A 27,271-nucleotide genomic window follows, 5' to 3' on the forward strand; every position below is an offset into this window, starting at 1 on the left:
CACTTTTATCAAGTCTCCCTCTGCCTTTGAACTTTGCTGCCCTTCTCAGTTGCCCCCTGGAGTTTCACTAATTGGAAGCCCCATCAACCAATGCCCACAGTCCCCTGAAGACAGGTCTCCAGTATGGAAGTCCCCTCCTCCAGGGCTCCCTGTCCATGAATCTCATCCAGACGGAGAGAGTCCAATTCCCTCATTTACAATAGGGAAATAATAATTATTATTATAATGATAAGAGTAGTATCTTCAAATTTATACTTTGTCTTCCCTTCTCTAGTGCACTTTATATTTACATTTAACTTAACCCTCACAATGGCTTGTGAGGAGGATATTATTTACCCATTGTACAGATGAGGAACCTGAGGCCCAGCAAGTATAGCAGCACGAAACTTGCCCAAAGGTCACACAGCAAGTCCGGGTCAAATGCAGGGCTGACTTTGACATATCAGGAGTGAAATGGGAGAACTGAACAGGTTATCCTGATCCCTGGTTCTCAGGAGCCATATCTTACAGAGCCCCTTCTCCCAGCTGAGCTCACAGTTGCTATCAGTATCTCCTGCCCAGAACCCCACAGAAGCCTAGCTGGGGCAACATGCTCTGCATCTCCACACCAGCCCATCATCATCTGGCAACGGGTCCTTACTGCCTCTGGGGGTCTCCTAGCAACAAGACATCCTACAGAGCCACTCTACCTCTGAACTCTCCCAGAGGAAGCTGGTCTCATGGAGGGAGGGGTCAGCCAGCAGGCTCTTCTCATGTGGGTTATAGCACCCACATGGGGTGAGGGAGAGGAGAGGAAATGGAATCAGCCTGCACAGCCCCATTCTGGGCCTGTTCCCAGTTCCACATCTGGGGCACTGGCTTTGGCTGCACTGTCCTTTTCTTGAGCTTCTGACTATCTGCTGATCTGCCGATAGGGACAAAAAAAGAAGCTGAATCCTAGAGCTTGAATGCTAGTGAATTCCAATTTACTTATGCATTTTTGAAATACATGAAACCTTCCCACCAGAATTTTCATATTAAAGCAGCAATAATAAAAGTACCAGCAACAAAATAGCTACTTTATGTTTATGCAATACTCACAACCACCCCTCAGAAGCAGGAACTAGTATCCCTAGTTTTCAGATGAGAAAACTGAGATGTAACTTGGCTGAAGACACCTAGCCAATGAATGGCAGCACAAAGGTTTAAACAAGTGTGTCTGACATCAAAGTATATGCTCTCACCACTGGACCACACTGCATCTCTTAGAAGTCACATCTGTGGATCCAGAAGCCATATGACAACAGAATGAGATTCCGTCAGCTGCTGGGAGAGAGGCAGCTATAAATCCAGATAATTATGATTAGAAAGCAAATTACAGGCCTCCCTCTGTAGGTTTGCAATTCACAAAAACTTCCCAGCAGTCAGAGGACCTTTATACAAGTTGCTCAAAATTTCCAGAGAGGGTAAACACGGTTTCTGGAAAGAGTGAACATAACACAAGGCAGGAAGAGAATGACAATGTGAACATGCATTAGAGAGTGAAGCAACACAATAGAGGCAGAAAATTTGATAGATGGGTGAAGAAAGAGAGCCCACCAGGAGGCAGTACAACATGATGGTCAAGGACTTTGGCAGCAGGTCAGGGCTCTAATCCCTGCTCCACTGCTTCCTAGTTGAGAGACTTTGAGCAAATAACTTCAACTCTCTGAGCCTTTATTTTCTCAGCTGCAAATTGGGGATAATTTGACCTACAATATAGAGTGGATGAAGGGACTGAATGAGTGAATATATGCCAAGTGCTTAACCCAGTTTCTGGAACATAGTAAGCACACCATAAATAATGGCTTAAAAAGTGCTAATCATATGACCCAACAGTCCCACTTCTGGGTATACACCCAAAAGACTTGAAAGCAGGGTCTTGAAGAGATTTTTGTGCACCCATGTTCAAAGCATTATTCACAATAGCCAAGTGTCCAATGATACATGTATAAATAAAATATGGTATAAACATACAATAGAGTATTATTCAGCCTTAAAAAGAAAGGAAATTCTGACACATACTACAGCATGGATGGACCTGGAGGACATTACACTAAGTCAGCGGTTCTCAACCTGTAGGTTGCGACCCCTTTGGCGGTCGAACGACCCTTTCACAGGGGTCGCCTAAGACCATCCTGCATATCAGATATTTACATTACGATTCATAACAGTAGCAACATTACCGTTATGAAGTAGCAACGAAAATAATTTTATGGTTGGGTCACAACATGAGGACCTGTATTTAAAGGGCCAGAAGGTTGAGAACCACTGCGCTAAGTGAAATAAGCCAGTCACAAAAGGACAAATACTGTATGATTCCACTTATATGAGGTATCTAGAGTAGCCACTCATAGAGACAGAAAGCAGAACGGCGGTTACCAGGGACCAGGAAAAGGGGAAAAGGACAGTTATTATTTAATGGGTATAGAGTTTCAATTTTGCAAGACAAAAAAGTTCTGAAGATAGATGTAGTGCTGGTTACACAACAATGTGAATATTCTGAACACTCCAAACTCTACACTTAAAAATGGTTCGGATGATAAGTTTTATGTTTTGTGTGTGTGTGTTTTACCACACACAAAAAAAATGTTTTTAATTTTAAAAAGTATCAGACAGAAAATTTAAAAAGAGAGTTAAAGACTTAGAGAGATGGGGAAAAGTGAGACCATAGTAAGATGGAAATGGAGTGATCCAAAGGGGAGACACGCACTGCACTTGCACACCCTTTCCAAGCCATCAGACACAATTCTGCCTCCACAGAGGGGCTGTTTTGATAATCACTGAAGTACAGGCCTGCGGGAGAATCTGGCGTCATTCCTCTCCCCCTTCCTGGAATCCTCAGGGAAGGATTAAAGCAAAAAAGGTAGGGAAAGAAGAAATAGCAGGTAGAAATGGCAACTTCCAGGCAGGCCACAAGCAGCATGTGCAAAGGTCCTGAGCTATGAAATATGTGTGAGGAACACTCCAGGGTGGCAAGAGCCTCATGTATGCAGAAGGAAGTCAGAAGTGAGGAGGGGGCAAATGGTGAAAGGCCTTTATTGACCTGCTACCGCACACTGTCCCACATCACCATCCCAGCAATCTTTAAAATAATCCTAACGGGCAAGTATCAACGCATCCACTTTGTAGATAAAAAAATGAAAACTCAGATAAAGTAACTTGCCAGAGGAAACACAGATGGTAAGCAGAGAGTTAGGGATTCAAAAACCAGCTGACTCCTTCAGCCCTTGAGGTATCAGAACCTCAGGCCGCACTGTGAGCTCTGGAATCAGAATCCCAAATCCCCGTCTACACCTCGCTAGCTGTGTGATCTGGAGAAAATTATCTAATCTTCTGAGTGTCAGATTCCTCGGCTATACTAGTAAGGTGGAATGATCATAGCTCCTACCTCATGTGGGTTTAAGAGAATTAAATGTAATATTGCCAGGGAAGTGCATTGAATGTGGTAATGCTAGAGAACAAAATAGCTCTTATTACTCATTATGCTTAGGTCTGTAGGCACCCCCGAGAAGCCCCCTCAGACCCCCACAGACACACTTACAGCCACTGCTTGTCCCTGGCTGAGTCCAGTGCAGTCTTTGGAGCAAGGCAGATCCCAATCCCAGCCAGAGAGAGCTCATGTTGAGCGGTAATCTTGCAGGAGCAGTGGGAACATCCTGGAAATGACCTCCCGGCTCCCTGTTCTCAACTCCATGGCCTGGGAAAGTGATGCTGCAGATGCTCAGTGGGACGCAGTCTAAGCACTCTCCGTTCTCACGGGGGTGAACATAACAGAAACAGCCATGGCTGCCAACCCAGCTACCCACTGCCTCCACCATGGGCTGGTCCCCCACTGCACAGCACCTTCTGGGACCAGGTGACCCACAATCAGAGCATTAATACCAGGAAGGCCTTGGGAGACTGTCTAGTCCCAACCCCTCATACTGATGGGAACACTGAGGCCTGGAGACCCGCTTAAGGTCACACTGAGCCAGTGGCAAAGCTAGAAAGCAACCCTGGGCCGCTCAACTCCCTGGTCTACTGGAGTCTCCAATTTACTTTGCCATTCCTATGTGTTGTATAAAGTTTAAATTTACATTTTCAAATTTCCAGGGGTTTAGTCATCCCTACAAGCCTAACTCTGGGAAAGGCAGGAACTTTGGGCGGCAGCTAAGGGCATAGGTTTCAGGCGTGGCTCTGCCACTTCCTGGTGGACAGATTATTTTACCAGTCACTGCTGTTTCCTCTTCTGCCTCACGGAATCATGTGCATATAGAATGAGAAAAATATAAAGGACCTGGTACAATGCTTGCTATAGAGTAAGCACTCAATAAATGATGTCTACCATTAGTACTATTATCTTTAATGCTTTGATTGGAGTATGTCGCCAGCAGGTAGCGAAAAGTGACCTCAGCCTCAAAGTTTTAGTTCTCTCACTTCCTATCATCAGATCATGGATGTGTTAAAGCTGGCAACGGTCCCATTTTACAGAGGACAGCACTGAGACCCAGAGGGAACTGACTTGCTCCAAGAACAAGTGAATGAGAGAGTTGAACTGGAACCCAGATCTCTTGACTTTTGCTAACAGCTCCATAAGTATGAGCCCTTACTCTCCAGGCAGCTATGTTTGCACATAAATCTGGGGGTGGGGGGGTGGGGGGGAATGACCTTTCAGACCTCAATACCAAATGTCGCTGGACTCAGCCAGAAGGAATTGGAGCAACCTTGCCGTCATGGCGGGACAAGACCAGAGTGAGGTGGGCTCTGTGCTGGCAGAGCAGGCCACCTGGGCCAGCAGCCAAAGTGGCGCCATAGGCACAGCTCGGGGCCCTCTCACCGGCTACATAATAAAGTAATTATGGAATTAGGGATAAAATTAGTCACTTGTGTAATTATTTTGCCGGGAACAAGAACAGAAGAGGCCTTTTAAAGAGTTGTTCCTTGGCCCCTTCCAAGAGTATTGCTGCAGAGACGCAGATGGGTGAACACACACACAAACACATATACACGCTGCGGTGAGGCGGTGGATGGGCAGGGCTGCTTGGTTTCCTGTAGCAGTGCCTCACCTACCAGTCCTAGCGCTGAAGGGCAGGGGCTACGTTCTCTGATGTCTGCCTCACGGAACATCTTCGTCACACTGTCACAGGGCACATGGCCTCCCTCCGGGCCCTGCATCCTGGAGAATCTGGTGGCACAGACTCATGTCCGTCCCCAACCACAGAATACTAGACCTGATTCCCCTGGCCCTTTCTCCATCATGAGCTTGGTGGTATAATTCCAGCAGTACCTGGGGGTCCACTAACCCAGAGAGACCCCTGGTATTGGCAACCCTGGTAGTCAGAATAATGCCCCCCCCCCCCCCCCGCCATGTCCCTGTCCTAATCCCTAGAATCTATGAACATGTTACCCCTCGTGGCAAACAGGGCTTGGCATATGTGATTAGGTTAAGAATTTTGAGATGGGGAGATTATTGTGGATTATCCAGTGGGCTTAATGTAATCAGTCACAAGGACCTTATAAGTGAAAGAGGGAGGCAGGGGACTGAGAGGCAGAAGGTGGTGTGGTGATGGAAGCAAAGGTTTGAGAGATGCGACTGCTGGAAGGGGACCATGAGCCAAGGAATGTGGGCAGCCTCTAGACCAGGGGTGGGCAAACTTTTTGACTCGAGGGCCACAATGGGTTCTTAATCTGGACCGGAGGGCCGGAACAAAAGCATGGATGGAGTGTTTATGTGAACTAATATAAATTCAAAGTAAACATCATTACATAAAAGGGTACGGTCTTTTTTTTTTCAATAGTTTTATTCATTTCAAATGGGCCGGATCTGGCCCACGGGCCGTAGTTTGCCCACGGCTGCTCTAGACGCTGGAAAGGGCAAGGCACAGATTCTCCCGTGGAGCCTCTAGAATGAACACAGGCCTGTCGACACCTTGATTCTAGCCCCATAAGGCCCCTTTCAGAATTCTGACCTCCAGAACAATAAGGTAATAAACCTGGGTTGTGTGTGGTGATTTGTTACATCAGCAATAGGCAACCAATGTGGCCACGTGTGGAGGGATCCTTGGAGCCCACCTTTCCATCCAGGATTGAAGCCTTGATGACACTCCCTCCTCAAGGCCAGAATGTGTCCTGAATGCACATCTAGGGAACAGGCTTGCACCAGGCGCCCAACTCTAACCCAGAGAGACACCTTTGGGGGAAATAGTGCCCCAGAAAAAGGGGATGTTCCTGGGAGGGAAGGGAGAGGCCCCACCTTACAGCTCCACTCCAGGGGCTCAGTTCTGCCCCCACATTCTCCAACTCAGGGGCACCAACACCCAGACACCATTACCTCCCCAGGGGTAGGCTGCCATCAGGAAAAGAGACCGCCCAGGCGGGAAGTCTAGGTTCCGGCCTCACCACTGTCATCATGGCTCAGCATCTATCAAGTGTCGTGCTGTCTGCCTCCAAGCCTCACATGGGTGACCAAGCCCCATGACGACCCTGAGGAGCGGTCACTCTCATCCTGCCCACTTCACAGCCAAGGAAATAGACTCAAGAGGGTGGAGAGGGGCCCCTGGTTTGAACCTAGGCAGCCTCACTTCACAGCCCTGCCCCGCCCCCCGCCTCAGAGCGAATGAGGGGCTGGACAGAGGACGGTCCCCAGCAGTGCCTGCACACAAGGAACAGGCTCTTCAGCCCTGAGAGGAATTGAAAACAGTTCCTGCCCCTTCACCCTGGAGGCTTGACCTTAAAGTGGCACAACAGTCTGGTAAGAACCTGAATGGCATCCATAGCCTTTGACCCAGAAGTCCCTCCTGGGACCCCCACCCTAAGAGACATCATCTGAAATACAGAAAAAGCACTTTATGCAATGTTCACGGCAGTGCTATTCCTAACAGCAAAAACTGGAAACAACCCCACTGTCCACCAGCAGGAGACGGGGAGAGAGGACCATGTATTTGATGGAATCCTCTGTAATGACACAGAAGGTGGCTCCACACACACCGTTAGGTGGGAATCTCAGGGAGGCCTACAGCCCCGTGAGAAAAGAGCAAAGGAACGTAGGTGGAAGGAAGCATGTCAATCTCCCAAAAATTCTCGGGAGTCATATTTTTCCTCCTCCTGTTTCCCAAAATCTCTGTACTGTATTACTTTCATAATTTAAAAAACCCTAGATTATTAGTAAACACACACACACACACACACACACACACACACACACACACACACAACAAGAACAGAAACTGCAGTGGAGCCCTGAGGAACCCACACAGTGAGCAGTCAAGCTGAGAAGGGGGAACAGGCAAATGAGAACCTGCCAGAGAGATAGTGGGAGAGCGGGAAGGAAGGGCGTGGCGTCACAGAGACCAAGGAAAAATAAGGAGGTGGGGTCGATGGGGTCAGTGTGCCAGGAGGCACTGGTGACCTGACACTTGGCCCTATTCCCCCAAATGCATTCGCAAGGCCATGCAGGTGCCAAGAAGGCTGTAATGATTGACCCCCACATATTCCCCCACTGAGGAGTCTCAGAGTGTCCCCAGGAGCAGCATTTCCAATGCAAACCAGGTCCCCAGAAGAAGCAATGCTGCACCACCCGTGGTCCTTTACTCCTGTCCCAGCCCAAGCAACCCATAGGTGGCCTCCAGCAGGACTTTCTCGTGTCTTCAGGACAAGGCTCCCCTGGTCCGTAATCACTCACCAATTCTACCACCTGTGTTTCCACAGGGACTGCCCCCCCCCCCCCCCCCCCACCGAATGCACATGCATACACACTCGCTTCTTGGATCCTTCCTCAGCATCTGATTCCCTTAGATCAGTGGTTCTCAACCTTCTGGACTTTAAATACAGTTCCTCATGTTGTGACCCAACCATAAAATTATTTTCGTTGCTACTTCATAACTGTAATGTTGCTACTGTTATGAATTGTAATGTAAATATCTGATATGCAGGATGGTCTTAGGCGACCCCTGTGAAAGGGTTGTTCAACCGCCAAAGGGGTCGCGACCCACAGGTTGAGAACCACTGCCTTAGATTCTTTGCCTCCTCAATGTAAGCAGCCGCACAAGCAAACCCAGACTTGCATCCCGTTCACACTCATTCCCCCCACCCGCACATACCCACCAGCCTGCTTTCTTCTCCTGAGAACCCTCTTCTTGCCACTCTCTACCCTCCTCATCACAGACCCCAGACAAACCTGAGCACAGCAGGGAAAGTCCACTTCCGACTTCACTGTCCCATCCCTGCCTCCGACCACACCCACCCAAGTCTGGACTGCTGCTTCTATAGCCCAAGGTGGAGGGGGTCACAGGACTGAAAGCTAAACCAGGCTCTGAAGGCCAGTGACCTAAGAAGCCACCTCTGACCCTCAGTCTAGTGAGTCAACAAGAAGTAGGGCTGAGTCATTACCAGATGGCCCACACGGCAACCCCCCTCCCAAGAAAGCTCACATCAGTTACTTCAGTTCACAGCCCAAATGTAGGGCCACCCTCCCGGTCAGCCTGCGATAATGAGTGTGGCTGGGCCAAGACCAAGTCAGTACCAATTAGGCCGCCCCCTTCCCTGCCAGTGAGCTCAGCTTCATTACTTTGCTCCATTTTCAGCTCATCTGAAAAATCTTCATTTGAGTTCCCTGGAGGATCTTAAAAGTGTTTTTCAAACATTAACTCTGACACAGGCCTCCCCCACTCAGACATCACCCACCCAAGACAACATTTTTCTCCCCCTGCCTTTGGCACTGCCAGGAATGAGCAGCAGGCACAGTCTGCCACATGGTACCACAGGTCCTGCCACCTCAAACCCTTCTCAATCTGGCCCTTTTTTAGGAGAGAGACCCAGGAAGGGGCCTTGGTGCGTCCCGTATGGCGGACATATCGTCTCACTCGATCTTTGCAACAACCCTATGAGGTGGGATTTGAGCTCCTGGGTCACAGATGTGGAAAATGAGGCGGAGCAGCCCTGCCAAGGTCACCTGGCCAACAAGTGGCTGAGTCGGGCCTGGAGCCCAGGGCTCTCCCAACTGCCCCACCCACCCCAGCAAACTCTGTCCTGCACGCTGCCCAGGCCCACCCTGAGCAGAGATGGGGCAGCCATCATTCACTGTCCTCGGCTTATTTCCCTGAGCCTGGGTCCAGGTGGAAGGCTGAGACAAGAAGGGCTGCAGGATTGGGGCTTCCAGGAGAGGCTTCAGAGAACACAACTTTCCTCGAGGAGGGTGGGGAATGCTAAGAGCTGTTTGCAACTCCCTATTCTATCTTGCATCTTACAGGGCACTTAGAATTGAGAACATGGTCAGAGCCCAGGCAAAGGGCCAAATGGGAATATGGGCGGTCAAAAAGGAAAGGATGTGGGCTGTGCAGTCAGGAAGGAAAGAGCTGCAAGGACCAGAGAATTTAGCCCAATGCCTTTGTTTTTACAGGTAGGGAAACTGAGGCCCAGGGAAGGGAAGGGACCTACCCAAGGCCTATGACTGTGCCAGGATTCAAATACAGGTCCTCTGACTCTTAAGCTAGCTTTCCTGGAGCAGATGCTGCCTGGGATAAATGAGTGAGCAAATATACAAGGAAACCCATCACCTCTAGAGCTGAGAGGGTAGAGCTCAGAAACCAACACAATGTTTCCATGGCACCCCAGCATCTCTCTAGTCTCTCAACCTGTGGAAGATGTAGGCAGGAAAGAGGCACTTCCACTCACCAAAGCTCCAGCTCCACCAGGAACCAATCACAGCCCTGGAAGAAGGCAGAAACTTTGGTTCCCCTGGCAACGCAGACAAAGGCCTTTCCTCAGCAATCAGCTCCAGTAGAGATGTGACTGTACTCCACCCATCAAGACGGGGCTTCGCTCCTCTCATCAGGAGGGAACCAACCCAATTCTCCTGGTTTTAGCCCCCCACCTCCAGCCACAATCGGGAGAAGGGGTACGGATGGGCTCCTGAGTGAGGGCTTAGGACAATAGCTGGCTCCGGGAGGTGGAGCGGGGGACACCAGGGGCCTGTGTAGAGGTTCGTCAGTTCCTCACTCCTCTAAGAGGCAGTGCCAGCTGCAGAAGCACAGGAGGGCCTGGAGCTAGAAGGGAGGCGCCCGGCCCTGGCCCAGCTCTGACATTAATTCACAGTTGGACCTGAGCAAGCCTCATCCACTCTCTCAGGCCTCATTTCCTCATCTATAAAGTGCAAAAGCGAAGATCTAGGGTTCTTTGGAATAACATCTCCCAGTCCACACTCACCAAAATAAAAAGGGCAGCGGGGCCCAGCAGGAGCTTGCCTTATACCACTTCTGAAAGGCTGCCTAGTCCTGATCCCAGCCTTGGAATATACAGCACATTCCACTAACGGGCACTGCCTCTTTCTACACCCTTTAAGGAGAAGGAAGAAAGTCACAAGAAAACTGATGGACTCTTAAAACCAGCTTCCAAATGAAATCCCTAGCTGTGGCCACCTACAGGCCATGGCCCCATGCCCTGGTCCAGGCCTTGGCCCAGCAGGCAAGAGGTATGCACAGTCTCATCACTAGGGGAGGAGTTAATCACGCGGGAGATTTTAGAAAGATTTTCCACATGGGGAGCCGAAACAAAAAAGACAGGTTTCTCAGGAAGCTTCTCAGTTCCCAGAAAAGTCAAACTATTGACATCAAAACCCACATGCACTCACCATGCTTTCAGCTCTACAATACCTCAGCCATCCTGTACAGAAGCCCACAGTCATCAGAATAAGGCCGCTTTACCTCCCCCTCCCATCTCCTCCCTACACCTCCCTTCCCCAGCAGGCCCCCCACTCCATCCACTCTCCCTCTTCACCTCTCTGATGGTTCCCTCCTCTCTACTTCCAGGTGCCTGAGTTCAGGTTCTCACTGGGGCCACACCAACAGCTTGTCCATTGGTCTCCGGGCCTCCATGGCCCTCCAACCCACCCTCCTACTGCCAGCAATCAGATCACATCACACCCTGCATTGGCCCTGATGGCCCTGGGATGAAGTTCCAGCTCCGGCCCAGTGTGCACGTGCTGCAGGATCGGGGTGCCTACTGTTCCTCCCTTTCCCGCACAGTGGCCTCCCACCACTGCAAAGCACCCTCCTGTGTCATGTCTCTGCACTTTTCCTTTGTACTTATGGTTCCCTCTGCCTGGAAGGTCCTTTCTGAACCTCCCACTGTTGAATGAAGATAACAGCTCACCTCTCCTGAGTGCTCAGTATGTGCCAGGTGCTTTGCTAAGCCCTTTGCACGCACTACAGTACTTCATTCATCTTCACTGAGACCCTATGAGGCAGGTACTAAAAGCAGCCTGTTTACAGAGGAAGAAACAGAAGCAGCTGTGAATGAACCCGGCAGAAGTCACATGGTTGATCAGAGGAGGAACCAAAATAGAAACCCAAGCATCTGGCTCTTAGGTAGCCACAATCCTCTGCTCCCCAGGAACAGTGCAGTGACGATGTGGAATTAGGAAACAGCATGCTCCCAACAGAGCCACTTCCTCTGGGCCTTTGGCCTCAGAGTTTGCCTCTGGAGAGGGCCCAGCCTGTTCCTCTCTGAGATTGCTCCCCACCCTGCATCCCCCCAACCACACTGTATGGCCTCACCGTGTAGACAAAGTGTCTGGACCCACACCCCAGAAGCAAAGCTCTATAGTTACAGTTAATGGCCCAGCAATGACTCCCAGCAATGTCTTTCTAAGGTGTACATTCACACATCAGGGACCACCCGGACCTGGTACCAGCTCATCTTTTCAACCTTAATTGTCCTCTGCACCCCTTCCCCAATGCATGCTCTAGTCACAATAAATTGGTGGGTATTCACCATCTATGCTAGTTCTCACTAAAAGCTGCCATTTACTGAACACCTACTGAGAGCCCTGCCCTAAGCCAGGCACTCAACTAGCACCTTTGTTTCCCTACAACTCAGTCATTCATTCATCCAGAAAATGCTTCCTGAATACCCATTCTGTGCCATGCAATGTGGAGTGAATACAACATTAAAAATAAAAGACAAATGACTACAAATGGTGATAAGCATTGTGAGGAATCGGAGGCAGGGGTAGAGAGCAGGGCAGTGGGGCAGGGAGGGCGCTGTCTAATTAAGCTGAGTTAAAAAGGTTAATAAGACCCAAGGCTGCAAAAGGCCAGGAAAAGAGAATTCTGAGCAGAGAGAACAGCACATGTGAAGGTTTTGAGGTGGGGAAGAGTTTATGAAATACACAGAAGACTTCTGTGGCTGAAGTAAATGACCAATGGGGAGGTAGGTACATAACTGCCAAGGGGGAGGCAGGGGCCGGCTTACTCAGGGCCCGGTAGGCCACGGTCAGGAGTTTAGAGTTTATTCCAAGGGCAGAGGAAAGACACTGAGTGGCATGGTCTGATTGATGTTTTACAAAGATCATTCTGGCCGCCATTTGAGAATATAGGTAATAGAGATAGAGACAGATGATATAGATCTGAGCACGTCTCAACCTGTGAATATATATATATAGAGAGAGAGATAATATAGATTAGATATAGACATAGACATAGACATAGATATAGAGAATGTATACAAAGTAACTGGCTTAGCACAGGCACATAGGGGATGCTCAATAAACGTGAATTCCCTTTTTCTTCTCTCTCTGTCCCCAAGCTGGGATTGTCCTCTTTATCTAACTCCCCCTCCTTCTGACTGGTACATTGTCAGAACTTAGAGTTTCTGAGGACATAGGCTTTGTATACTCTTCACTGTTAGATAGGAAGCGTGTGGTCAAGCTATCCCTCCTCCCCCTCCTTCCCCTGAACTGGACCCTGGGTTGATGTGAAAGTCAGGAGGAAGAGGAGGCAGCAAGCGCTGAGGCCCTCCTCCTGGGTTCTCCTTCTACCCTAACTACTTTAAGGAGAAGCACAGAACGCCTGGTTCTCAGGCAATTATGGGCTCAGGATAAGGGGGGAAGGGGAAACTAGGGTAAGCCCCACCTCCAGATAAATTCTCTCCTTCTGCTTGAGCCAGATAAGGGCAGGCCGGACTACAGAAAAAAAACACTTCCAGCGGAGACTGGATACTCCTGGATACTCGCTGGGTTGTTAGCTGATCCTATCACCATCCTAAGAAGGGTCGTGGCCCTCAATGAGGCCCTCTGTGTGCTATGAGTTGCCCAGAGATAGAAAGAAAATGGCAGAGTTCTAACTACAATCATTGTATGCGGTAGCCTGAGGATGACTGAGCCCAAAGCCCCACTGTGCAGATTAAGACAGTGAGGTCCAAGAAGGGAGGCTTGTCCATGGTCCCATGCTGAACAATGGACAGAGCCAGGAACAGGAGTCTGAGTGGCTTCTGCTTTCCAGTTTCCCATGCAGCTTCCCTTGAGACGGGGGGGGGGGGGGGGGGGGGGGGGGGGGGGGCGGCAAGTGAGTGCGCGCACACAGTGGGGAGGATGATGATGACGACACAGAAGTGAGTCTGGTCTGGGATTGGGGGTGGGGAGGCAAGGACAGGGCAGCACTGCCTCCTCAGGCCTGCCCTGTGCCAACTCCCGGCTGCTCATGAGTGTAGCAAAACCTGTCAAACCAGTCCCCGTGCCAGGGCCAAGTGGCAGAGCCTCGAGCCACAGGGGCCTGGGTAGGCTGCAGATACCAAGAGCTGGGGGACAGGGAGAACACACAGAGGCTCCTCCTTGGCCTGCCAGCCAAACAGACATTGTCCCAGGGCCAGGATGGGTTCTCACAGCTGAGTCACTCCTTACCCCGGGATCAGGCACAAGTGGGACTCCCCAGCCTCCTGTCCCCATCAGCCACAAGGGCCTGCCCTCTGCTTTTCCTCCTCTGGACACTCAACATATCAGCTATCAGTGCCACTAGGGCAAGAGGCCAAGGAACTTATCTGGGAAACATGACAAGAGGCAGGAAAACACAATTAAAATGACACACAGACACATCTCCCCTCCCAACCACAGCCACCATCCTCTGCCTTGTTGGGTACACACATGCTCTGCCCTGTGTGCTCCCCCCACCTCAATGATCAAAGCCCAGGGAATAGTTAAGCACAAGATGCAACTGTGGGGCCAGGGGGCCAGGAGACCTGTGTCCTCAGGTAGCTCTGTGACACCCTGTGCCACTGTGCAGATGTGCGAAAACCTGCCCTTCTCAGTCTTCAGTTCCCCCACGCTTCCTGTGGAGGGGCTGGGGCAACGCCACAGTTTCAGGGGCCTTGACGTTTGCTCTCACCCCATCTCCACCCCATTTCTCACCGCCTCCTGGAAAGGAAAGCATCAGAGGGTACATACAGCCACCTTGTGCGGGGTCCCTGCTGGACAGGGCTGGCTCGTGTCGCAGGGCCGCCTTGCTGGAACCTGTTCCATCAGCTCTAGTGCCCCCTGAGGAAGCCAGGCCCACAGGCCAGCAGGAGGCTTCATCCTGGCCCTGGTGCTCAGGTGAGCACCCATCCTGGCCCTGGTGCTCAGAGCCCAGTTCAGAAACCACTTCCAGGGCAGGAAGGGGGACCTTGGCATCAGCCTGGGCTCCTGTGAGCATAGGACATGTGTGTCAGGCAAGTGCCCCACAAACTACTTTCCTATCTCAATCAATCCCTTCCTTTAGCAGATAGGGAAGAGGCGGCCCAGAGAGAGGCAAGTTACACAGCAAGGCCCTGGCAGAGGTGGAACCACCGCCCAGGCCCGACCCCCAACCCAGGACTCCCAGGACTCCCAGCACATGACGCCTTCCACAGCAGAGAATTTTTCCAAATTCAAAAATCATGCATGCCACTGGGGAACCAAGACACCTTCCTCAACGCCCCTTGGGAACTGCCAGAGACTAGGACAAAGTTCTGCTGCTCAACACCAACCATGTGTTTGCCTGCTGTGTTCATCTCCGTATCCTAGTGCCTGGTGTATGGCAGGAACTGAGGGAAACTTGTTCAACTAAATCAAGACTCAGTGGAGGAATGACTGCAGGTAGAATCAATTTCTAGATTGGGATGGAGGGTGGGGAAGCAGAAACTGATAGAAAAGAAATATGAATCTGGCCCTAGCCAGTCTGGCTCAGTGAATAGAGTGTCAGCCCACGGACTGAAGGGTTCTGGGTTTGATTCCATTCAAGGGCACATACCTCAGTTGCAGGCTCAATCTCTGGCCCCGGTTGAGGCAAGTGCAGGAGGCAACCAATGTTTCTGTTTTTCCCCCTCCCTTCCACTCTCTCTTTAAAAAGGAAGGAAGGAAGGAAGGAAGGAAGGAAGGAAGGAAGGAAGGAAGGAAGGAAGGAAGGAAGGAAGGAAGGGAAAAGAAAAGAAAAGAAAAGAAAAGAAAAGAAAAGAAAAGAAAAGAAAAGAAAAGAAAAGAAAAGAAAAGAAATATGAATCTGGCTTTCCAGGGCTCAGGATCCAGCCAGGCTGTGTTTAGGAGCAGAGACAATGCTGGCCTAGAGCTCCAGAAATCCTGGGCCCCAAAGTGAGAGGCAGGTTGCCCCCAATCACACTGAATGCATGGACTTCAAGGCCTGCCTGTGTTTCTGTGACTGGGCAAGGCCACTGAGCCAGAGTTGTCATTTTTTTTAAATATGTTTTTAGCCCTAACCGGTTTGGCTCAGTGGATAGAGCGTCGGCCTGCGGACTCAAGGGTCCCAGGTTTGATTCCGGTCCAGGGCATGTACCTTGGTTGCAGGCACATCCCCAGTACAGGGTGTGCAAGAGACAGCTGATCAATGTTTCTCTATCATTGATGTTTCTAACTCTCTATTCCTCTCCTTTCCTCTCTATAAAAAAATCAATAAAATATAAAAAAATAAAAATAAAAATAGAAACATTAATTCCTTTTAAAAAATATGTTTTTATTGATTTTACAGAGAGGAAGGGAGAGGGTTAGAGAGTTAGAAACATCAATGAGAGAGAAACATCCATCAGCTGCCTCCTGCACGACCCCTACTGGGGATTGAGCCCACAACCAAGATACATACCCTTGGCCACAATCGAACCTGGGACCCTTCAGTCCACAAGCCAATGCTCTATCCACTGAGCCAAACCAGTTAGGGCCGGAGGTTGCCATTTATTTTGTCATTCGCTCACTCACTCTCCAAAACATAGAGAGTAAACGTCAGGGGGATTCACAATCATCCGCCACTTTCCTGTCAGAGCTGTCTGACCCAGGGGCTGATCCACACAGCATCTTTGGCCAGTAAGTGTGCTCCCAAAGCATAAAGACCTGAGCTAAAATCGTGGACAAGCCACTTCTCCTCTCTTAAGACTCACAACCACATTTGTAAAATGGAGATGGTGGCAACTTCCTGCCTCCTCGAAGGAGTGCTCTGAAGGTCACATCAGTGATGCGTATAGGAGACGATTAATAACAATAACATTGCCATCACTAGCCCCCAAAGAATCCCAATCTCTAAATGTCAATTATCACCATCATCACGGTTATCAACAACACAGTAACACCGACCAGCTACTAAGCACTCGGCTGTGTGCTAGGCACAGTGCGATGCATGTTTTCTGCATTCTCACTTGGGCTCCATAACCTCCAAAGTAACAACTATTATTGTCTCCATTTTACAGATGGTGAAACTGAGGCACAGAGAAATGAAGTATCTCATTCCAATTCACACAGTAGGTAGAGCAAGGGTCTACACCAGGGGTGGGCAAACTTTTTGACTCGAGGGCCACAATGGGTTTTTAAACTGGACCGGCGAGCCGGAACAAAAGCATGGATGGAGTGTTCATGTGAACTAATATAAATTCAAAGTAAACATCATTACATAAAAGGGTACGGTCTTTTTTTTCAATAGTTTTATTCATTTCAAACGGGCCGGATCCAGCCCGCGGGCCGTAGTTGGCCCACGGCTGGTCTACACCCAAGTCTGTCTGAGTCCGCAGCTCAAGATCTTTTCAACTTCATTCCACTGCCAAGGCGGGGGCATGTTGCCTTGTTAAAGTGACTCCCCATTCGCTAGAGCCTGACATGGCCCTGAAGTCTTGTGGTCACTTACTGACCCTTGTAATAGTCACCCTCCGGGAAGGTAGGACTGGCTGATTTTGTTGTCCCTGTTTAACAAATGAGACAACTGAACCCATAGCAAAACTTGGCAATCATGTGTCTTAACTCATAAGAGAACACCAGGAATATAAAGGACTATACAGAGTGGATCCAGAGGGGGCACTGAGGCCCAGAGAGGGAAAGGGACCTGGCCAGGTCATTCATTCAGACCTTTCCTGAGACTTATGTGAGACACACGTAAGAAGAAGGCCATGTTTGCCATTCCAGTTTTATAATGCTGCCCCCACTCCTCTGCTAGCTCCCCTCTGCATCTAGGGCTGGCAACTGACGCCGATTTCTTTCCTAGTGTGAGACTTAGTTTCCCCAGGTACCAAGTGGGGAAACTAACCTTGGTCAGCAATGAGCTCTAGAAGCCAACACCGCTTCCACGGGCCCACATAAGGCCCAGGAGGCCCGTCTCGGCGCCTTTGCTCCCTGCTGCCTCCAACCCCAGGGACATCTGGAGGTAAAGAACATGCCAACACTATTCACAGAGTTGTGCAACCATCGCCACTATCAAATTTCAGAATTCCAGTTGTTATTAGCTAGTGCTGAGCTGGAGCCCCCATTGCCCCTTAGGAACTCAGAGCTCCTCCCTGGTTTGGCCCAGATGCCACTCTTCTGGGAAAGCCCACGGTGCCCCTAGGAAGAATTTCTCCGGGGCAGAAGTTGAGCAAAATGTAAACACTCAGTGGACACTGTGTTCCACTTAGTGAAACAAAGTTGTAGATTTTTCTGGGGAAGAGGCTCACCATATCAGCACAGGCCAAGCCCAAGCCTTTTCCCAGCCTCGCCTCTCTAGCTGCCCTGAATGCAACAATTGTATTGACCATGGCCTCAGTTTCCCCATCTCCTCCCCAGGTAGCAAGCTGAAGCATATGCCTCCAATGTCCCACAAAGGGATTCTCCCCAACAAATGGCTAATCACATCCACTTTGTTGGAAGAAAAAGGCCAGCCTGTTCATCAGCTAAGATTAGCAAGAGCAGTAGGTTGGGGCTGGATTGGAGAGATTCCAGCATTGTTATAGTGCATAAAGAGGTGGAGAAGGGTAGGGGAATTGTTTCCTTAGGACAGTGGTTCTCAACCTGTGGGTTGAGACCCCTTTGGGGGAAGAACGACCCTTTCACAGGGGTCGCCCAAGACCATTGGAAAACACACATATAATTATATATTATTTTTGTGATTAATCACTATGCTTTAATTATGTTCAATTTGTAACAATGAAATTGGGGGTCACCACAACATGAGGAACTGTATTAAAGGGTCGCAACATTAGGAAGGTTGAGAACCACTTGCCTTAGGAGCTTCTTCATCCCCATGGGCCTTATCACCTGGCTAACACCTGGACTAGAATCTAAATCCCTTGCATTTTTCCTACAAAGGACTTTTGTATTCTTTATATCATTAGATTTTACCCACAATTCTGAGAGGTAAGGCAGGGAGGGTATCATTATCCCCATCTTGCGGTGGGTTAATTGAGGCTCAGAGAAGGTAAGTGACTTTTCCAAGGTCACACAGCTAATGAGTGGCAGAGCAAAGCTAGAAGACAGAAGCCGGTGTCTAAGCTTCTTGCCATTGGCCAATGCTGATGGCTACTGGGACAGCTTCTGGGACTGTCTTTGGTCCAGTAAGGAGAGCAGTGATATTCTGAGTAAACTGCTGCCAATTCAACCACAGCAATTCTGTTATAAATGTTTCCTATAGGGATTCTGCTGCCCCTAAGCATTTGAAATACCCTATTCTGATGGATGCTCAGAAGAGCATTAAGAAGTAGCCAAGGCTGCCCTAGCCAATCTGGCTCAGTGGATAGAGCATTGGCCTGCGCACTGATCCTGGGTTCAATTCTGATCAAGGGCACATGCCCGGGTTGCAGGCTCTATCTCCAGTAGGGGGCGTGCAGGAGGCAGCCGATCAATGATTCTCTCTCATTATTGATGTTTCTATCTCTCTCCCCCTCTCTCTCCCTTCCTCTCTGAAATCAATAAAAAATATATATATTTTAAAAGAAGTAGCCAAGGCTGATGTGTCCATCCCCATTCTACAGAAGAGGAAACTGAGACCCAGAAAGTGGAAGTGATGAGGCCAAACCACAGAGCTAGTCAGTGTCAGAGCAAGGACTGGAATGTGGGCCTCTGGACTTGCAGGTCAGAGGCCTATGCAAATCTATCGTTTCTCACATTTCCTGTCTCCTCCAGTAAACTGATGGTGATTAATACCTAGAGTCTCATCTTTCTCGGCTCTGACCCCTACAGAGCTGCCTGGCTTCTTGGAGGGCTTCCAGAAGCTCAAGGAACTTGTAGAATAAATGTATGAACCAACCTCTATCTCCCCTTATCATCACAACCCCCCACCCCCACCCCCGGTCCATGAACACATACACTTAGTTCCCCTCTCCCCACCCATTTGCTCAAATGTCGGAGAGACCAGCAGGCCCCCTCCTAGGAACTCCTAATCCACCTCCTCTGTCCTGGCTGTGCTGTGGCTGTGGACAGAGGATTCCTTGTTCCTAGTGCTTCCTGCCCAGAGATCTCCGTGGGGCCCATGTACTGGCAGGAAAGAGCCAAATCACTCCTTTTAACTGGAGCTAACACCATCCCCTACCCCCACCACCCCCAGGAGTAACACGCTCCTAGCTCTGTTTGGCATTTATTCTACCTGCCCTGACCTGGCTCAGCCCCACCCATCCCTCATAGCCCTGCTCCTTAGACCACACACACACACACACACACACACACACACACACACACAGAAAGAGAGAGCGAGAGGAGAGAGAGAGAGAGAGAGAGAGAGGAGAGAGAGAGAGAGAGAGAGAGAGATCCCCTAGGCGTACAGAGATGCCTCACATCTAATCAAAAATAAAAGCCAGAGGATTCCAGCATGACAACATCACAGCCCTGGCAGTTGTGCCTTACAAATAACTCCACAATGACATTTGCATATTACTTCGCAATTTCCCCATCAGGGTAACTTCATTGGTTGGACTCCCTTTCCACTCCCTCATCTGCCAGAATCTCTGAACCATGGAGTCAGAAGCTTTGACATGTCATGGGCCAGTGGTTTGCAAACTGTCCAGCACATAGCCAAGGATTGTTCCATGTCTAGGGGCTGCTGGGGGCTGAGGAATTAGCTAGTTGGAGTTCCCAGCCCTGCCCTAACTTCAACCACTGCTGAAGCCCCTTTAGCTGATTTGTACATTGCAAGTCTTTCAAGTTCATTTGAAAAGGAAATTTCCCTGCTGGAAAGTTTGAAAACAACTCATTTACTCTGACCCCACCTTCCCCAACCCCTCCCCCAACCCCTCCTACACATACACACAATGTGTGTGTGTGTGTGTGTGTGTGTGTGTGTGTGTGTGTGTGTGTGTAAAACATATATATATATATATATATCCCTGAGGCCAAGAGAAGTAAAGGTAGCTGCCTAAGGTCGCTTAGTCATCAGTGGCAAAACCAGAATGAAAATACCCTCTCCTGAATCCACTCTACAACCTAAAAGTAGTTAAGCAAAGGAAAACAAGGGCTCCAGGGTCAGCTAACACAGCTCCCAGGTCCAAGGCCACACCCCCAGCCATGGTCCATGGTGGCATGGATAAAGCCATATAGGCAAAGCATGCTGTCTACCACGGAGTGGCTTAATGAATAAGCATATCAGCCCCTACCATAATTCAGCCAAAACCAGAGAGGACCTGCAGCACTGCCCCCCTTTTTCAAGCCACCAGAAATATGTGGCCCATACGAATCCTCATGCCTCCACAGCAGTAAAATACATCAAAACAGAGAGCCTGAGGACCTGGAAGACCCACCAGAGCGGAAGAAGAGACCGCTGAGCCAGGGTAACACTCACCAGTCCTCTCCTCTGTCCACACCAGCTCCCTGGGGGAAGGACGTCAGGCAGGCACCTAGAAGGAGGAAACGGTGTTAGCTCCTCTGAACTGAGACCATGGACCCAGCATGGAGCTGGGAATTGAGAGGCTGGCATTTGACTCTCTGAGGAACCTGGGGGAAGTTGCTGAACCTGTTAAGCAGAAAGGTCCCTGTGACTATGCGCAGAGAGCAAAAGGGAAAGTAACAAATATGATGTTGGCGTGGCCAGCAGGGGCCAGGCTTCACGGGCTGGGAGGCCAAGGCAAGGAGTTCAGTCTTGACTCCAAGAGCACTGGGGAGTGGTTTGTAACGTAGAGAATGGATTGGAAATGGGCACGAGTAGCTTTAGGTGTATGAGTCAGGAAGTCGTTGTGGCTGTCCAGGGGCATGTGACAAGGACCCAGACTGGATGGTTGCGTAGAGCTAAAAAAAGTGGTGGTATCCACAGACCGTGGGATGGACTGGATCTGGGGGATGAGGGCAAGCAGAGGCCTGCCTACTCCTCAGGCACTTCCTTCCATGTCAGTCCCATGATCTCTGGCACCCAGGAAAGAACACACCCATTGCCCTCTCACCCTGGCCTATCCTTGCCTCAGGCTCGCACCTTTAAAACAAATAAGGTTGGACCCAGTGGTCCCTGAAGGTCTTTTTAGTATTAATATTCTGTTCTGGTATAAGTTGCTCACATAGTATTTAAGCCCCTTCTCGATCATCTTTAAGCCACAACTACAGGCCCAGCCTGTTACACAGTGAGGCAGGTCACTGGAGAGAGAAGCCCAGGCCTCCTGGACTCACACACTAAGAAGAGATGGTTCCACTTCACATACAGTTGATGGCCAAGCTGGAACTGTGGGGCAAAGGTAGTTTCACAGTTCTGAGTGTACAAAACACAGAGTTTATTCCTTTATTATTATTTATTAAGTTCTGTATTATTTTCCATGCAAAACAACTGTTAACCTACAAGGTGAAGAGGAAGGTCACTTGGGCTGAGGCTGTAACAGCAGGAGCAGAAGTTGTGTGCCCGAGTCTTCTTCCTGCCCCAGCTCTGGAGGCTGGCATGGGCCTCAGGACACTGCTAAGCCCGCTGTAGCATCAGTCACCCGGCAACCTGCTTTCCCATCCACTGTTTCCTAGCACCCAAGCTAATCCTGGGAGGCAGTGCGGCACAGTGGTTATACGGTTGGACTCTGTTGTCCCACAGACCTGGTTTGAATCCTGGCCCCAATACTCTCTAGCTATGTGGCCTGGAGCAAGTCACTTCAAGTCTCTGCGAGTTAGCTTCCTTCTTTTGGAAAATAGGAGTAATAGAGTTGGCTTCCAGGGTTAATGAGAGGATTAAATGAGATGATGCTGTGGAGAGCTCAGCACAGCACCTTATCCACAATCCAGGAGGGAGCTGTGCCCCACACAGCTGTGAACGCAGACCCAGAAAGGTGAAGTGATGCACTGAAGACAGGTACAGCAAATAGGTATGGGGTGAGACCTAAAGCCCAGGTTCCTTTTTTTTTTTTTTTAATATATTTTATTGATTTTTTACAGAGAGGAAGGGAAAGGGATAGAGAGTCAGAAACATCGATGAGAAACATCGATCAGCTGCCTCCTGCACACCCCCTACTGGGGATGTGCCCGCAACCACGGTACATGCCCTTGACTGGAATCAAACCTGGGACCCTTGAGTCCGCAGGCCGACGCTCTATCCACTGAGCCAAACCGGTCAGGGCTAGAGCCCAGGTTCTTAACCACTAGGTTGTATGTACAGTATGGTTACTGCTTTTCAGATGAGGAAGTTGAGACTAAAAAGTTACAAGTGACTTGACCAAGGCCACAGAGAGAATTCCACAGAAGAGGAATATAAAAGCCCATGATCTCCCCCTGTGCATCCAGAAAGCAGATGTGTGTGGAGATTTCAGGTTTCAGGGCCCTTTAAACCTGGAACAGGGACAAACACAAATCTGGGCAGACTGGAGGGCGGGTGGGGGTGGAGGAGGGTACCTTGAGAGGAAACCAGAAGGAGTTGGTAAAACAAAAGCCTCTTTCTCAGAAGGCCTCCCTAGGGACTGGGCAGGAGAGGAGGGGGCTGACAAGCAGGGCCATCCCTCCTCCCACGGCTGAGCTGAGGGCTGAATCTAAACAAACAGAAACAGTTCCAGCTTGGCCATCAACTTGCTCTGTGATGCTAGGCAGAACACACACACACACACACACACACACACACACACACACACGCACACGCGGAGTTCTCTGTTTCTTCAACTCAAGAACAAGACGGTTGTACTGAAAGGTGTCAAGATCCCTTCCAGTTATAGGAGACTAAGAATAACCATTCCTCACACGTTCCTGACTCCTGATCAGGCCCTGATCCTACAGCCCCAAAAGGTGGTCTCTTAACGCTGGTTCCAATGTTGCCACAATAGGGTTGGGAAGTCTGCATGCAGGTTCTGGCTGTATAGCCAGGTCACTTCCCTTCAACAGGTCTCAGCCTCCTCATCTGTAAAATGGGTACATATCTTTGCCTGATCACTTATAGTACTATGGGAAGATCCAAGGAGCTACCTCAAAGACAAGAAATCCTCATCCCAAATATCCCTCAAGCTCTTTTAACTTCTACTCCTTTCCCTCTTGTCTGTGTCCCCTTCAGACAAATAAAACAAGAGAATCCAAGCTGACAAATTCAAGCAACCATCCACCCCCCCACCCACCCACCCAACTAACAGTAATAGCAACCGCCACCACAGCTAACACCTGACTACTCACACAGCTAGGCATTGGGCTAAGTGCTGCACTTGGACTATATCTCAAGTAATCACCTCAATCAACAAAGTAAATCCCACAATTAGTCTAGACTTACAGATGATAGACTAAGGTTCAGCAAAGTAAAATGATTTGTCCATGGTCACACACACAGCAAGTGAGTAGTATGGCCACTCAGTCATAGCATAAGAAGTCTTCATCTTATCCTTGGGGCTATGGGGTTTCAAGGGCAACATCTACAGGGGCAGTGAGTGGGGAATATGTGCTCTTTGTCCCCCCACAAGCCTCCCCTAATAACTAGTCATTATAGTTATTGTATTATTATTTAAATGTGTCCAACACAACTCTCTCATTAAAATAGCATTGTCCAATAGAAATATAGTGTTAGACACATATGTAATTTAAAATTTTCCAGTAGCCACATTTTAAAAAGTACAAAGGATTGGGTGAAATTTATTTTATTTTATGTATTTATTTTTTAATATATTTTTATTGATTTCAGAGAGGAAGGGAGAGGGAGAGAAAAACATCAGTGATGAGAGAGAACGTTAATTGGCTGCCTCCTGCACACCGCCTACTGGGGATCGAGCCCACAACCCAGGCATGTGCCCTTGACCGGAATTGAACACGGAACCTTTCAGTCCGCAGGCCAATGCTCTATCCACTGAGCCAAACCAGTTAGGGCTGAAATTAACTTTAATAGCATACTTATTTAACCCAATATATAAATTTCAACATGAAATCAATATAAAATATTATTGAGATATTTTATATTACTTTTTTCATACTGAGTCTTCTAAATCTGTTATGTCCCTTACATTTAGAGCACATCTCAATTTTATTTTTAGCAAGAGAAAATAACCAAATTTAATATACACATATGTATGGGAACCCCACATACATGAGAATCAGAGACCACACATGTGGTAGAATTTCCAGCACATCTCAATTCTGACACTAAATTTTCATCAGATATTTAGATTCTCTTAGCCTTTACAATTGAAAAAGTATATTCTTAACACTGACTTGTCAAACATATGTAGAACTTTTTCAATAACTGAATGGAGATTTTTTTTTTAAATCTTAAGTTAATCAAATCAAATACAATTAAAACTTCAGTTCCTCTGTGCCATGAGCCACCTTTCAATGCTTAATAGCCACCTGTGGCTGGCAGCATAGCTCTACAGTTGAGTCCTAGAGGGTGGGGTGCTGGCCTCCAAGTCCATAAGCCAGAAGTAGGCCTGGGAAAGTAAAGCTGAATCTGAATAGAATGGCAACTTACTCATTCAACAAACCTCTACTGAGCCTAACATTAATATCTATCTACAGCCCAAATACTCGCCTAATATTAATATCTACATCTGGGACCTATTATGTTCACAGTGATGGTAACAAAGGGATCAGAGTAACCATTGTTCAGAGGTTGTCACTTTGACTCAGAGGTGGGCCACCTGCCCAAGGTCACCCAGCTTTGACCCCAGGCCTGTCTGACTTGGAAGCCTGAATTCTGTCCCAAACGCTTGACAGGAGCCCCACCTGGGGCTCAGCCTTCGCAAAGAAGAAATAAGCCTTTGCCGCTGTTCTCAGCCACCCCATCTCCCCCAGGCTGGTGGCAGAGAATAACCTAGCACCAAATACCGGATCAAGAGGGGAAAATAGAAGGGGAGCAGGAGGAAGGCGTGGGGTGGCCTGCACTGGATGGGGGTCCTGTGTACAGGGCTTAGGCCACTGCGACGCCATCCCCCAAACCCCACCCCTACCAGGCTGGAGGCAGAGCCAGCAAGGTCCACTGGCAGTCTGCCCTCTGGGTGGGTCCCGGGGGTTAGGCGCCATGCCATTCCCCGCACCTCCTCCAAGAACACTCACCCAGAGCCTTTTGGACTAGGGCCAGAGCCAGCACTCACCTCCCAGGGTCACCTCAGCTGGAGTCCAGGGAAAGGCTCCAAGAGGCAGCCCTCCCGCTACAAGGAGGGGAGGAGCGGGTTCTGGAGGCAGATTCCAGCGTAGGGAAAAGGTGGCAGGTACCTGCCAGAAAAACCTGGGTGGCTCCACCCCTCCCCAGGGGAGCGAAGCTAGCACTCAGCCCAGCAGGGTGAAACACTTACCAGCCATTAGGTTTAACAATTAACTCTGCATTCCATTTCAGCAGGAAGCAGTTCCAACGAAAAGCCCCATGGGGGTGGAGGGACTTGGAAGGAGATAGAAGGTGTGAAGGGAGAAGGCGGTGGTCAGTGAATCCCCTTACCTCCTCTTCCCAGCATCGCCTTCTAACATGCGAAGGTGTAAGTTCCATTAGGTCAGGGGCAGTGATCTGACACATAGTAAGTGCTCAATAAATATTTTTAATTAACAAACAAGGGGACATGGTGAATTACCATAAAACAGGCCAGACAGATGGGCAAACTAATGGAGAAGAAATTCAGGAAGGCAAAAGGTGGCTTGGCCTGGGCTGGGCACCTCCCTGACCCCTTTGACTCCAGGTCCTCACAGAGACCAGGCTGGGCTGAGAACTGGGATGACAGCCATCCAAGGCAGGACCATGGCTTTGAAGGCCCCCAATCTTGGTTCTGCTCTTCCTAACCATGACATCTGGAGCCCTCGTGTCTTCTCCACTAAAATGGGAGAGATGCCACTGTGGTACCCTGTACAGGGCTACACAGGGCCAGGCTTACAGATGCTGAGACGCTCTGTGCCATTGTAATACAGTATCTCTGGCTGCTCGGCAACAGCCTCCTCTTCTCAGGCCACCCTGTGAACGCCTCCACATCCCAGTATTCCCCTGGCCCCCACCCATGCGGCCTTTTTCCTTTCTAGGAAGGAAAGCCCGGAATGATGACGGCTCCATGCCACTCGCATCCCACTCACCTGCGATCACACCCATACACACATCCCCTAGCAACAGATTTTTCCCAAGCTGACATTTGCTTGTCATTTACACCCCTCCTCGGGTTCCCTGGCCCCCTCCTTTTCCCCCAAACCCTAGCACAGGCCTAGGTCCTGGGGCTGGGGCTGGACTCGCAGTGGCCAGTTCACTCAGGCAGGCTCCCCCTTCTGGGCCTCTGCTTGCCAGCTGTGCAATGTGGGGGTGAGGAGGGTGGGATCGGGAGGTGGCTTCTCCTGCAGGCTACCTCTGAAATTTAGAGATTCTGACATTTCTGGGATCCATGTGCATTTTCACTTTAGACAGATCAGAGTTCAGATCTCCACCTTGGCCAGGGAAACAGGTTTCCCTGTTATTATGGAACAGACTCCATGGTGAGCCTACAGAGGTCTGGGGCTTCAGAGCTGCCCCCCTTTCCCCCCGACCCCCAGCCCTTCTCAGTTCAGGCCTGGGCAGGGAGGCCTGCTCACTGGTCCCCACTATCTCCTCCATAAAACCCTAACTTTTCTGCCCTGTCTTTCCAGTCTTCTCACTCTCTTGTTCTCACGAGTAGTATGATGAGGCATCAATCCCCCAAATTCTTCTTAGCAAGACAAAGCTTAAAGCTCCCCTAAGCCCCTCCTATGTGGAGATTCTAGAGCTGCCTCTGCTTCCACTCTGCTCTTTCCGGCATCCTTTCCACAACTCTCCAAGCATGTGCCTCATTCCCCATCTCCAGGCTGCAGCTCACCTCCTTAACCTCCACAGGGAACACCTGTCTCAACTCACTCAGCCACATCTCTGCCAGATGCTACTCCTTGTAGGAGAGTCTTACAGCC

The 27,271-nt window shown here is 49.5% G+C and overlaps 1 protein-coding gene across 7 annotated transcripts in view; it reads right to left on the reverse strand.

Annotated features, from left to right (window-relative positions):
- The window catches only part of EPB41L1 (erythrocyte membrane protein band 4.1 like 1), a 119,564-nt gene that overhangs the window by 82,712 nt on the left and 9,581 nt on the right, over positions 1-27,271 (reverse strand). For 6 of the 7 annotated variants that reach the window (XM_036321336.1, XM_036321342.1, XM_036321334.1 and 3 more), the window contains exon 2: positions 20,802-20,856. The exons of the other annotated variant lie outside the window; for it this stretch is intronic. The gene's annotated coding sequence lies outside the window, so the exon portion shown is untranslated. The remainder of the gene's footprint in view (positions 1-20,801; positions 20,857-27,271) is intronic. 7 annotated transcript variants of the gene reach the window in all.

Source organism: Myotis myotis, unplaced genomic scaffold (assembly GCF_014108235.1).
Source record: "Myotis myotis isolate mMyoMyo1 unplaced genomic scaffold, mMyoMyo1.p scaffold_m19_p_9, whole genome shotgun sequence".
Classification (NCBI taxonomy): Eukaryota; Metazoa; Chordata; class Mammalia; order Chiroptera; family Vespertilionidae; genus Myotis; species Myotis myotis.